At 37.7% G+C, this 14,582-nt stretch overlaps 1 pseudogene; it reads right to left on the minus strand.

The window, feature by feature from the left end:
* Nucleotides 1-6,310: 6,310 nt before the first annotated feature.
* On the minus strand, nt 6,311-7,254 carry LOC104983254 (annotated as a pseudogene).
* Nucleotides 7,255-14,582: the final 7,328 nt, after the last annotated feature.

Here is a 14,582-nt window from a genome sequence, read left to right on the forward strand (position 1 = left end):
TTTCTATGATCCAGCGGATGTTGGCAATTTGATCTCTGGTTCCTCTGCCTTTTCTAAAACCAGTTTGAATGTCAGGAAGTTCATGGTTCACATATTGCTGAAGCCTGGCTTGGAGAATTTGGAGCATTACTTTACTAGCATGTGAGATGAGTGCAATTGTGCGGTAGTTTGAGCATTCTTTGGCATTGCCTTTCTTTGGGATTGGAATGAAAACTGCCCTTTTCCAGTCCTGTGGCCACTGCTGAGTTTTCCAAATGTGCTGGCATATTGAGTGCAGCACTTTCACAGCATCATCTTTCAGGATTTGGAATAGCTCAACTGGAATTCCATCACTTCCACTAGCTTTGTTCATAGTGATGCTTTCTAAGGCCCACTTGACTTCATATTCCAGAATGTCTGGCTCTAGGTCAGTGATCACACCATCGTGATTATCTGGGTCATGAAGATCTTTTTTGTACAGTTCTTCTGTGTATTCTTACCATCTCTTCTTAATATCTTCTGCTTCTGTTAGGTCCATACCATTTCTGTCCTTTATCGAGCTCATCTTTGCATGAAATGTTCCTTTGATATCTCTGATTTTCTTGAAGAGATCCCTAGTGTTTCCCATTCTGTTGTTTTCCTGTATTTCTTTGCATTGGTCTCTGAAGAAGGCTTTCTTATCTCTTCTTGCTATTCTTTGGAACTCTGCATTCAGATGTTTATATCTTTCCTTTTATCCTTTGCTTAGTAAACATGTATAATTTCCTATTTTTAAATTGAAGCATGGTTGATTTATAATGTTGCATTAGTTTCAGGTGTACAGCAAAATAATTAAGTTATATATGTTCTTTTTTTCAGCCTCTTTTCCTTGTAGGTTATTACAAAGTATTGCACACAGTTTCCTGTGCTGTACAGTAGGTCCTTGTTGGTTATATATTTTTATTATGGTAGTGTGCATATTTTATCACAAACTCCTAATTTACCCCTCCTTTGCTTTTTGGTTAATATAAGTTTGTTTTTTGTGTCTGTGAGTTTATTTCTGTTTTGTAAGTAGGTTAATTTATATGTGGCAGATTCATGTTAATGTATGGCAAAACCAATACAATATTGTAAAGTAATTAACCTCCAATTAAAATAAATAAATTTACATTAAAAAAATAAAAAGTAGAGACATTTCTTTGCCAACAACAACAGCAAAAAAATCCACATATAAGCAATTGTGTGTCATGACTGCTTGCTCAGTTGTGTCCGACTCTTTGTGCCTCTGTGGACTGTACCCACCAGGCTCCTCTGTGCACCCGATTTTCAAGTAAGAATACTGCAGTGGGCTGCCATTTCCTACTCTAGGGCATCTTCTGAACTGGGAAATCAAACTTGCGTCACCTCTGTCTCCTGCATTGCAGGTGGATTTTTACCACTTGAGCCATGTCATGTGATACTTGTTGTTCTCTGTCTGGCTTACTTCACTCATTGTGATAATCCCTAGGTCTATCCATGCTGCTGCAAATGGCATTATTTCATTCTTTTTTAATGGTTGAATAATATTTCATTGTGTATATATGCACCACACTTTTTTTTTTACCCAGTCATTTGCTGATGAACATTTAGTTTGCTTCCATGTAAGGGCTGTTGTAAATAGTGTTGAAATGATTTTGGGGTACATGTGTCTTTTCAAATTTTAGTTTACTCTGGGCATGTCCCCAGAAGTAGGATTGCTGATTCATACATTAGTTTTATTTTTAGTTTTTTTTAGAAACCTCCATACTGTTTTTCAGTGACTGCATCAACTTACATTCCCATCAACAATATAGGAGTGTTCTCTTCTCTCGACACCCTCTCCAGCATTTATTGTTTGTAGAGTTTTTGATGATGGCCATTCTGACTAGTATGAGGTGGTACTTTATTGTAGTTTTGATTTGCATTTCTCTAGTAATCAGCGATTTTCATTTTTCATGTGCCTTTTCATGTGCACAAAGAAGACCTGTGTGTCTTCTTTGGAATAATGTCTATTTAGATCTTCTGCCCATTTTTTTTTTTTTTTGATTGGGTTGTTTGTTTCTTAGATATTGAGCTATGTGAGCTATTTATATATTTTTAGAAATTAATCCCTTTTTGGTCACATCATTTGCAAATATTTTCCCCCATTCTATTGATTTTCTTTTCCTTGTGTTTATTGTTTCCTTTGCTATGCAAATCTTCTAAATTTATCTGGGTCCCATTTGTTTATTTCTGTTTTAATTTCCATTATCATTACCATGTCCATTCCATTACCATTTAATTTCCATTCCCATCAAGTGGGCCTACTGCCTAGGTCCACCAGGGCTGACCCGGTGTCTGTGCCTGCAGGTGTATGCCTGGAGCCTGGGTCTACTGAGGCAGGTCTGACATCTGAATCTGTTATGGCAATCCTGGTACACAGGTTCCCAAGGATGATCTGGTGCAGGATGGGGCAAGAGCCTGAATCTGCAAGAGGTGGTGGGATGCTGTGTTGAGCCTGGTGCCTGGGGATGGACCTGCTCTGGAGCCTGTGGGGACCAGCCTGGTGTTGGGGTCCACTAGGATGCTCTGGCCCCTGTGTCTCTGGAAGTATGCCTGGTCTTAGACTGTGGTATTGGTTTTAGAGCCTGTGTACATGGAGGTGGACTTTCAGCCTAAGTCTGTGGGGGACATTCCTGGAGAATGGGAACACAAGGTCAAGTCTGGATCTTGGATCCACATGGGCTGGTGGTGTTGGAGCAGGCACTGCCCTAGAGCTTTGGGTCATGGGCCCAGCCTAGCATAGGAGGTAGCTGGGTGACCCTAATGCTGGGGTCCACAGTGAGGTCAGTTTGTCAGTGCTATATGTAATGCTGTCTCCCAGGCTACAGCCCTCATTATGCCCCAAATGAAACATAACTCACAACTCTCACGTGTGTGTTATTTTTTTGATCGACAATACTCTTCAATAAGTGGTACTGGACTTCAGCATCAATCTCATCCATGAACTCTACCAGATGGTGAGTCCAGGATCTCTGGGAGGGCTGAGTGGTCACGGGCTTTCCATCTCAAAGCCAATCTGTGAAGCTTGGAAGTGGTGCTCACTTCTTCAAATGTACAGACATCAACAAAGGCCACAGACATTACAAACAATTAGGGAAACATAACACCAGAAAAAAAAAAAAAAAAAAAAAACAGTGCTAGTAAGCAATCCTAACCGAATGGACCTTCTCTGTATTAAGCTTTTTTAGCCTTCTTCCTTTCAAACTACAATGCTGCCACCATTTCACTTCTTTCACCTCCATTTTAAAAGGATGCTACTTTTAAAGGCAATAAAATCTCAGTAGCTCAAATATTAATTGTTTATTATCATTGTTTTGATGGGTTATCTGATGGCTCCGCAATAAAGAATATGCCTGCAATTTAGGAGACACAAGTTTGATCCCTGGTTGGGGGAAATCTCCTGGAGGAAGAAATGGCAACCTATTCTTTTATTCTTGACTGGAGAATCCCATGGACAGAGAAGCTTGGCGGTCTACAGTCCATGGGGTTGCAAAGAGTTAGACATGACTGAGCACACACTGCCCATATGACACTTAAAAGTCCACATATAAAGAAAAAGAGCAACTTTTGTCTCTGACTCCTATACTTTCTGAATTTTAGATATTGATGTCCTGAACTTGTTCTTCTTTTAACATATAGCTTTTATAGTGAAAGTGAAAGAAAGTGAAGTCACTCAGTTGTGTCCAACTCTTTGTGACCCCACAGACTGTAGCCTACCAGCCTCCATCCATCCATGGGATTTTCCAGGCAATAGTACTGGAGTGGGTTGCCACCTACTCCAGGGGATCTTCCCAATCCAGGGATCGAAGCCAGGTCTACACGCATTATAGGCAGATTCTTTACCATCTGAGCCACCAGGCAAGCCTAATCTAAATTAAGTAATTAAAATTATTTGTCTCTTTTGCAATTATATATAATATAATAATTATATTCATCATTTATTGACTTATTAGCCACACATTTCTAAGTGTCACATAATTACTCGGGTTTCAATTATGACTACTTTAGTGTCTCTTGTGCAGATTTGTTTATTCCAATATTTCTCACAGTGACTTTAGTACATAAGAGCTCTCTGTTGTATGTATCATGAGATCATGTTAATGATTTATGTTTCAAAGTTGCAGGGAGGTGATAACTCCGTTTTTATCTCATGTTCCTTCTTATCAAAACATAAATTCCAAATACGCTGCAATAGGACAGATCATGCTATGTAAAGTCTATTATATAAATTCTGAAATGTTTAGACAACAATATTTTTCTTTGATATCAATAAAGAAATTTAACAGAGATAATTAGGCATATTGATAACTTCAGTTCAGTTCATGTCAGTCGCTCAGTCGTGTCCGACTCTTTGCAACCCCATGAACCACAGCACCCCAGGCCTCCCTGTCCATTACCAACTCCCCGGAGTTTACCCAAACTCATGTCCATTGAGTCAGTGATGCCATCTAGCCATCTCATCCTTTGTCATCCCCTTCTCCTTCTGCCTTCAATCTTTCCCAACAACAGGGTCTTTTCAAATGAGTCAACTCTTCACATCAGGTGGCCAAAGTATTGGCGTTTCAGCTTCAAGATCAGTCCTTCCAATGAACACCCAGGACTGATTTCCTTTAGGATGGACTGGTTGGATCTCCCTGCAGTCCAAGGGACTCTCAAGAGTCTTCTCCAACACCACAGTTAAAAAGCATCAATTCTTCCCTCAGCTTGCTTTATAGTCCAACTCTCACAACCATACATAACTTAAGAGTGTATTATTGCAGGTAAAGATCTCCTACTAGCTGGTGTGTATACTTTCAATTACAGTGTCTTTCAATTACTTTCATTTAGTTTTCAATTACAATGTCTTTTGCCAACCCTGCCCCACCAAAACCACATTGCTTCTTGATAGGTTATGTACTGCAGCAGATTAAACATGACTTGAAATTAAAATCCAGACTCCACTCTTTGCTACTTGTAATATATTGGTTAATTTACTCAGTCTTCTTCCATCTACATTTTAGTATAACTGAAATATTTATGGGATTGGTAAAGGCAGAATTATGCCAATAGAAATAATTTAAAAGAATATTGGCAATTTCAAAGCCCACTTTACATTTAAAAATAAATAGTTTCTGAGATTTTCATTTAATATCAGGCACAATTTTTCAAATTTTTAGAACAGTTTTTTTTTTGTTTGTTTCTTAGCCAGTAGAAGTAATTGTTTACATTCAATGAAAATAATGAAAAAGTGAATGTATTATCAAGAAACGTTTTCTTTCTTTCTTCATTCCTTCCTTCTTTCCTTTTTCTTTTTAATTGACAAGCCCACCTGTTACTTGCTTCAAATTCTAAGTTATCAAATTTAGCAATATTATCTTCAATTGTCCCTTGATCATAATTCTAATATTTACTTGCTTTTATAACTTTCTATTTCTGTTGTTTAGGATATCTCTGATATCTTTTAAAATCATTCTATTGCCCTTGTATTAATGTGTAGTTGTATTATAAGCATTTAACATTTTATATTCTAAATCATTCATACATCTAATTTTGTAACTCATAATAAGTGATGTCATGTTTAAATTTATTTTAAATTAGATGCATCCCTTTTAAGTGAATAGAAACTATATAACTAATGCCTCTTATTAGTGATTGTGAAGATGCTTCCATTTTTTAGAATTCAGATCATTCTGAAACTCCCATTGATATAGTTATTTCCTGTTTGCTGTTTCTTTATTTTAATTAGCCTGGAATACCTGTTTGGACAAATTTATTTTTAATGCATGTTTATTATTGTTGACTTGTTTTATTTGATTATTAGTATTTTAAGGTACTATTGGTAAAATTAGTGTTATTACATAATGTATCTTCTGTATAATTTATGTACATTAAATATTATTACTCACCTAATTCTCTTAGATCATTGAAGAAAAGACTAGGTCAGAACTGGAGACAAGTTTAATTACTTGGAAGTATATTTTATAGTTTCACAATAAAAGAAAACATATATGAGTTTGGTTTGAGAGAAGTTTGATTACAGTGAGATTAGGAAGCAGTATTAAATGACTTTGAGAAGGATAAAATGATGAAATTATAGATACAAAGCAATGAAATAATTAGAAGGAGAAGTCGCTGAGTCCTGTCCAACTCTTATCGACCCCATAGACGGCAGCACACCAGGCTCTTCCGTCCCTGGGATTCACAAGGCAAGAACACTGGAGTGGGTTGCCATTTCCTTCTCCAATGCAGGAAAGTGAAAAGCGAAAGTGAAGTCGATTAGAAGCTGTAGTTAAATATTTAGAAGAGTTTCATTCTACTCTGATGAAAACTTGGATTCTTTTGAGAGGAATGTAATCCTCTTTATGGAGTTATTGAAAGCTGCTTCACTTGCTTACTCCTCAGGGTGTAAATGAAGGGGTTCAACAAAGGGGCCACAGCAGTGGTGGGCACTGAGACACCTCTATTTATGGCCACCTCTTCCTTTGCCAAGGGTTTGACATAGATGAAGATACAGCTTCCATAGGTGATGGAAACTACAGTCATGGGGGATGAGCAGGTAGAAAGGCCTTTTTCCTTTGTTGGACCATGGGAAACCTCAGAATTGTCCTAATGATGTATGTGTAGGACAGAAATACACACACTAGGGTGATAATGAGGGCAAATAAAGCCACAAGGATAACTATTTGTTCTATTACCTATGATCTGAGCACAAGATCTTTAGGAGGGGACCAGCATCACAACTAAAATGATCAATGACATTGGAAATACAGGATTCCAGCTGGAGCTTAAGGAGTAGGATGATGATTATCAAACCCAAAACCCAACAGCTGAGGACTAAGAAGGTGCAGACTCTCTTGTTCATGATGGTCGTGCAATGCGGGGATTTACAGATGGCCACATAGGGGTCGTAGTACATGGCTGCCAGCAGAAAAAATTCTGTTGCTCCAAACAGAATAACAAAAAAAATTTGACTTGCGCAAGCATTGTAGGTGATGGTATTGTCCCCAGTTGATATACTGTACAGAAACCGAGGAATACAGACAGTGGTCAATGAGACTTCCAAGAAGGAAACATTTCTGAGGAAGAAGTACATAGGAGTTTTAAGATGGGAGTCTACCAGTGTGAGGGTGATGATCGTCAAGTTCCCTGTTACACTCAACAGGTAAGTGAGAAATAGATGAAAAGCAGAATTTGCAGTTGTGGGTCATCTGTCTGTCCCAGAAGGATGAAAGTTGTTATTGCTGTGTGGTTTTTCATCACTGAGTTTTGAAATCTATCCAATTGACAAAAGAAAATCAAAGAGATTTTATAAGGAGGTTCATAAATGAATTCTTTACCAAAACACTGCAGTTACAGCCAAACAAACCAGTCTACATTTACTTATCCCTTCTCGTCAGTCTACATTTATTTATCCCTTCACATTGGTCTACATTTAGTTAGCCCTTCACATTATAATCAATATCATCACTGTTCTGACAGTCTTTCTGAATTTACAAGCGTGAGAGAGGATTATTCCTTTAGGATTTATTTTATTATCAAACCAACTCTTTCTAAGATCATTGTTGGCCCCTCAAAATTTACAAATGTTTGTTAATTCATGACATGGACTAAATTTACAAAAAAGTAGTGAAAAAAGATAATACTACTTCATTATCTACTACTAAAGATAATACTACTTTTTTTTTATCCAAGACAAACTTTGGATATGGGATATATCCAGATGATGAAGATGAATTATCTTCAGCTGTTACTTTATAAGGGTTCTTTAAAGGATAAGATGTATCTCTCCTGGAAAACAAAGAAGAATGATAACAAAACACAAGCCTGGATCATGACACTTTCCGCTGTCCATTTATTCTTTTCTACTTGTTTTCCTATTCTTAATTCATAGTTGGTTTCAAGCACTACTATTTTATCTATTGGAGAAGGAAATGGCAACCCACTCTAGCATTCTTGCCTGGAGAATTCCATGGACAGAGGAGCCTGGTGGGCTACTGTCCTTGAGGTTGCAAAGAGTCGGAGATGACTGAGCACTCATTTTACCTATAGTGTGAAGTAAGATTGTGCTATTAGCAAAAGAAATATGCTCATGTGCATTCATGTTATTTTTCGGGTAATTGACTGTGGTTCCTAAAGCTTTGAAGTGAAAACTTTTTTAATATCATCAAAATTATTCTTCTATGCTGCACCTGTTTTCATTATGGTTTCAATGCCTTTGAAAAGATATTAGTGTCTTATCTTCTCATCTCATCCCTGCTCAGTTTATCCTTTAAGCTTCTTCAACCTGACTTTCAATTCCATTGACCCCCTGATCTTCTAACACTTATAAAACTTTTATTACGTTTGAAATCAATGGCACATTTTTGTAGCTATTTTACCTGGCGAGAATATGTTTTGTAAATTAAATTTTAGTCATTTTCACATCTAAGAGTACTAACCAGTATATGATCATAGCAAGAAACTGGGGACCCAATTAGTCATTTTTCAAAGGAATCCCACACCATAATTCTGATTTTTCTAATTTTGAATCTCTTTTTTTTTAGTGTCTTACACAGTCTTTTCATTCTCTACTCATCTATGAAATATCACTGTTTCCTAGTATTCGATCTTGAGAGCTCTTCCTTTTTGTTTTCTGTTTGGTATTCTTCTTTCTGCATATTCTCCAAGCACATTTCAGTTAGTAGAACTGATCTGTCCTTTATTTGGTGGGTTACAAAGGTCAGGAGTTTTCCAAATAAAAATCATTATTAAGTTCATATCACCAGTTAGATGTTTCACAGAAACCTCATAGACTATGAGGACGAAAGGCTTTCCCCTCTGGATCCAGAGGGACAGGGTCAGTGGCCTACTGGCAGGGATGTTGCAAGACATCACTATGCTGACAAAGGTCTGGATGGTCAAAGCTATGGTTTTTCCAGCAGTCATGTATGGATATGAGAGTTGGACCATAAAGAAGGCTGAGAGCCGAAGAATTGATGCTTTTGAACTGTGATGTTGCAGAAGACTCTTGAGAGTTCCTTGGACAGCAAGGAAGTCAAACTAGTCAATCCTAAAATAAATCAACACTGAATATTCATTGGATGCTGAAGCTGAAGCTCCAATACTTTGGCCATCTAATGCGAAGAACTGACTCATTGGGAAAGACCTTGATGCTGGGAAGAATTGAAGGCAGGAGGAGAAGAGGGTGACAGAGGACAAGATGGTTGGAGGGCATCACAGACTCAATGGATGTGAGCTTGAGCAAACTCTGGGAGATAGTGAAGGACAGGAAAGCCTGGTGTGCTGTAGTTCATACGGTCACAAAGAGGCGACTTGGTAACTGAACAGTAACAATTTGGTAAGTGGGTTATGTTTCCAAAATTGGACATGACTTAGTGACTGAACAACAACAATGCCTTCTGCATATACAAAGATGCACTAGTATCCATATATATTTTTGCATTTATGACACACACAACTTTTTTGTAAATGTCTTATTTCTAGGGTACGTGGCTCCTCTGTGAATTTTTAATTTTTTGATTGTAGCAAATCTCCCAAAGTGTTCCCACTATATTTATTGAAAAAAATATGCCTATAATTGTCCCACACAGTTCAAAGTTTTGTTGTTCAAGAATAAACTGAACAATATTAGCAGTATATTAGCACTGGATTGGTTTCTTTTGCACTGATTCTCGATTAGAAGCCAAATATAGAATGGCCTTTCTATTACCCCTAGGTGGTGGGAGTACGGTTGAGTTTTTTAAATATAGTAGAAATATCAAGAGTTTGGAATCAGACACACTCAAAAAAGAACTCTGACTTATACAGAGATCCATAATAACATTCAATAAATTATAAATGTCATAGTTATTATTAAGCTGTTATTCATACTGCAAAATAGTTTTCTGTTCAATTTCCACAGCTACTGATCTCATTATCTTATGAACCGACTGTGACTAAATCACAGCTACACAGTTAATATTTCTTCTCTTATTAGAGAAGCAATATTATTTGGAACGAAGAACAGGATGTTAATTCTGATTGTTTACAGTTCAGTTCAGTCATTCAGTCATGTCGCACTCTTTGTGACCCCATGGACTGCAGCATTCCAGGCTTCCCTGTCCATCACCAACTCCCAGAGCTTGCTCAAACTCATGTCCATTGAGTCAGTGATGCCATCCAACCATCTCATCTTCTGTCATTCCCTTCTCCTCCTGCCTTCAATCTTCCCCATAATCAGGGACTTTTCCAATGAGTCAGTCCTTTGCACCAGGTAGCCAAAGTATTGGTGTTTCAGCTTCAGCATGTCCTTCCAAAGAATATTCAGGACAGATTTCTTTGAGGATTGACTGGTTTGATCTCCTTGCAGTCCAAGGGACTCTCAAGAATCTTCTCCAACACCACAGTTCAAAAGCATAATTCTTTGCTGTTCAGCTTTCTTTATAGCTTAACTCTCACATCCATACATGACTACTGGAAGAACCATGGCTTTAACTATCAGGACCTTTGGCAGCAAGGTAATGTCTCTGCTTTTTAATATACTTTCTAGGTTGGTCATAACTTTTCTTCAAAGGAGTAAGCATTTTTTTTTCTTTTTTAAATTTCATGGCTGCAGTCACCATCTGCATTGATTTTGCAGCCCCCCTAAATAAAGTATCTCACTGTTTCCATTGTTTCCCTATCTGTTGCCATAAAGTGATGGAACCAGATGCCATGATCTTTGTTTTTAGAATGTTGAGTTTTAAGCCAGCTTTTTCACTGACTATCTTAATGGCAAAATTTACCTACTTATTTGACCTGTAGTTTGCTTTTTAATTTTTCCTGTTTTCTAAGTGATCCTTTATCCCAACTTTAAATTTAACCAGCTTTTGTTCTATTTTTCTTCTTCAGAAACACAATATCACTTTTAGTCATGTTTTCCATCTTCATATTTTATTAAATAAGTATGAATATATCTTCTCATTTTTCAGAAGATGAGAGTCTTGTCATTCTCCTAATTTATACTAGTCTTTTTTTTTTAAATTTTATTTTATTTTTGAACTTTACAATATTGTATTAGTTTTGCCAAATATCGAAATGAATCCTTTTTATACTAGTCTTATCCTTTCAGAAACCTTCCCACAAATGCAAGGGCAAAGCTGATGTTTGTCTTAATGGCCTTTGTCCTCCCAGCTCACCTCCTGAAAGCCCTACCTCTCTCTGCCTGACTTCTCGTGGTTTACTGGGCTGTGCATTGATGGTATTGTAAAGTAAGCCCTGACTGTTGACTTTTCTTTTCATAACTCAAGTGCCTGATTTATGCTTTGACAGTCAGGGCATCTATTTCAAAGAAGGCTTCAATAAACACATTGCCAGCCACCAGACTAGGTAAAAATCCAGGCTAATGTCACCCTCCACCCCTCCTGTCAGGCTCTTTTGTTTTAGAGAGCTTGAAATTGAAGTGAAAGTGTTAGTCACTCAATTTTGTGCAACTCTTTGTGATCCCATGGACTGTAGCCTGCCAGACTCCTCTGTCCATAGGATTCTCCATAAAAGAATACTGGAGTGGGTAGCCATTCCCTTCTCCAGGACATCTTCCCCTCCCAGGGATTGAACCTGGGTCTCCTAGGTTGCAGGCAGATTCTTTACTGTCTGAATAACTGATCATTTGGTTCTCTTGTTTTTTCTCTTCTCAGGCTTTAAAATTCCTCACTTGTGTCTTAAGTTCACCATTAAAGAGCGAGCCCTTGAGACTCTAGTCCTGACCTTGGACCACGATAGAAGAAGAATACCTAGTATCCTCTAACCCTTTTCCATTTCTCTTCCCATCACCTCAGTGCATGGCTGCAAGTGTGTCGTATGCTTTCTAGGATCTGTAAGAAATATATATTTTTTAAGTTTTCTGATGGTTATGGCTAAAGGGAGTCTTGTAATCATAAGAGCCACAGGTCCAGTCTTATCCATAGGCTGAGACCTGTGCAAACCACGCCTGTACTCCTACACTCTGAAATTCTCCTGAACTTACTCTTCTTATATAATGAAGCAACACCAAATTTTCTGTCACCCTGCCTTCCATTAAAGCACATCCATTTACTTCTATGTCAGGAGTTGCTTCCACCTGGTTATTGGGAAATCTGAGGCAGCCTATTTTAAATGGAAATATTTCATCCAGTGTCTACTACCTGTCAAGCACAGAGCTAGGTTCTGTATTATAAAACTCATTGAACTTATACTAGAATTCTCACTGTAGCTATTTATTAATGTGCTATCCTCTTCTTCCATTGGAGAAGGCAATAGCAACCCACTTCAGTACTCTTGCCTGGAAAGTCCCATGGACAGAGGAGCCTGATGGGCTGCCGTCTATGGGGTCACACAGAGTTGGACACGACTGAAGTGACTTAGCAGCTTCGTCCATAAAAAATTTGCATTTAACTACATTATTTAACATATGTTACTCTGAATAGGATTCATCAGGAGGTTCACAGTATAGATTCCTCTTCTCAGAGAGACCTAAATGTTTTTAACCAGGTAGTGGGGTGGAGAGGTTAGGTGCCCATGAAAGAATAAAAATAAGACTATTTTGGTATGATGATCAAGGGTTTTATATGCATATTAATGCTTGAGATATACCCAGACAATTAAGGAAGTCTGTTGCCTTACTTGGACATCGTCACTTACATCTATCTACACTTGCCTTCCAATCAGGCTGCCCAGATATCCCATGCAATCACATATATATATACATATATATATATATATATACATTATAATTTCAGATACACATGAAAGAGGACAAGGTAGCTTCTTCCCCTGTATTATAAGTTTTATTTTGTTGATATTATCTGTGACAATTATGTATATTCTTCAGCAAGAAGAAAAAATTCTATTTCTGTTCAGGGAACAATAACTGGTATTAATTATTTACAGTGACAGTTAGGAAAATATGTCCCATCTGAAAACAGTCTCTGGGTTCCTGCTGTTTCTCCATAATTGAATTAAATAGTATCTCCCTGGAGACATCAATTGGTTATATCTACAATTGTTCACTCCATTAGTTTTAAAATATTTCCTGCAAATCACATGAACCTCTGCATCTGAAAAGACTAAGTCCTCTCTTCCTTTGGACATGTGCCTTATAAAATCCCTTGAGGTACATATGGCAAAGCCAATCTTGCTTTAAATGAATCATCACAGGAAAATGGACATTCATGCAAAGAAACTAATGAAAAACTCTAAAAAGTAAAAAGTGCAGATCTGGCACAACTAAGATGAAGACACTAACAAAGCTAATGGCCAACATCATTGAGTGACACCCTAGCTCTTAAATTCTCAAGATTTTTCAGTACATCAATAAGTAATGGAAACTGTTTCCTTTGGTGACCCTTCCGCCCTCCAAAGGAGTGGTCTCTTTGTGAGCCTCTCATACCAATCAATAGCTTATACAAGGAGAGTAAAAGAATGTTCTTTGGACTCTGTGGGAGAGGGAAGGGGGGGGGGATGATTTGGGAGAATGGCATTAAAACATGTATAATATCATATAAGAAACAAATCGCCAGTCCAGGTTCGATGCAGGATACAGGAAGCTTGAGGCTGGTGCACTGGGATGACCCAGAGGGATGGTATGGGGAGGGAGGTGGGAGGGGGGTTCAGGATGGGGAACATGTGTACACCTGTGGTGGATGCATGTTGATGTATGGCAAAACCAATACAATATTGTAAAGTAAAAAAAAAAAAAAAAAGAATGTTATTTGTTTTCAAACTCTGTGAGATTTTTCCTATCTCTTCAATCCTTTTTTGCTATGTAATTCCTATTTTGCCTTTGTTAAGTAAGATCAATTTATTCACAGTTTCTCTTTTAAGCAAATAAAACAGCATACTACTAATCCATGATGCCTTATTCTTTGACTTGTCCTTGATTGTGGTTTCGCTAAGAATTAATTTTCTCTTAACTACTTCAAGACAGCAAAAAGGCCATAATAAGTAGAATAAGCTGTGAAGTACTAAAATCTGTTATCCTTGCTGTGGTCTTTTTTTCGTACTTCTCCTTCTGAATACACACCATGCCAAAATTGTTAGTGAAATATTCTCCTCAACCTTGCTTTATCCTCTGCAGTGCCTCATAAACAGCAAAAAGTGTATCTCTTTGCTGAGTCATCAAATTACTGTCTGTTGAATAAGTTAGACATAAAGGGCTTCCCAGGTGGCTCCAGTGGTAAAGAACCTGCCTGCCAGTTCAGGAGACATAAGAAATTAGGGTTCAGTCCTAGGTCGTAAAGATCCCCTGTAGAAGGGCATGGCAACCCACTCCAGTATTCTTGCCTGGAGAATCTCCAAGAACAGAGGAGCCTGGCAGACTACAGTCCATAGCGTCACCTAGAGTCTGACACAACTGAAGCGACTTAGCATGCAGAAAATACATGCTGAGGAAAAATTAAAATATTTCTGGTTAAATTTTTCATTATAAAATACAATCTAGAATTTAGATTTATAATTTATTTATTTATTTTTTGAAAGCAAAGTTTACTTTATTTCAGATGCTGGTAAGTGGGAGGGAGGTGGTGGACATCTATCTGAAGTCCAACTCCCCACAGCAAGCAGAGCATGAGAAAATGTTGATATTTTAAGCA

This window comes from Bison bison, unplaced genomic scaffold (genome assembly GCF_000754665.1).
Source record: "Bison bison bison isolate TAMUID 2011002044 unplaced genomic scaffold, Bison_UMD1.0 scf7180017862134, whole genome shotgun sequence".
NCBI lineage: Eukaryota > Metazoa > Chordata > Mammalia > Artiodactyla > Bovidae > Bison > Bison bison.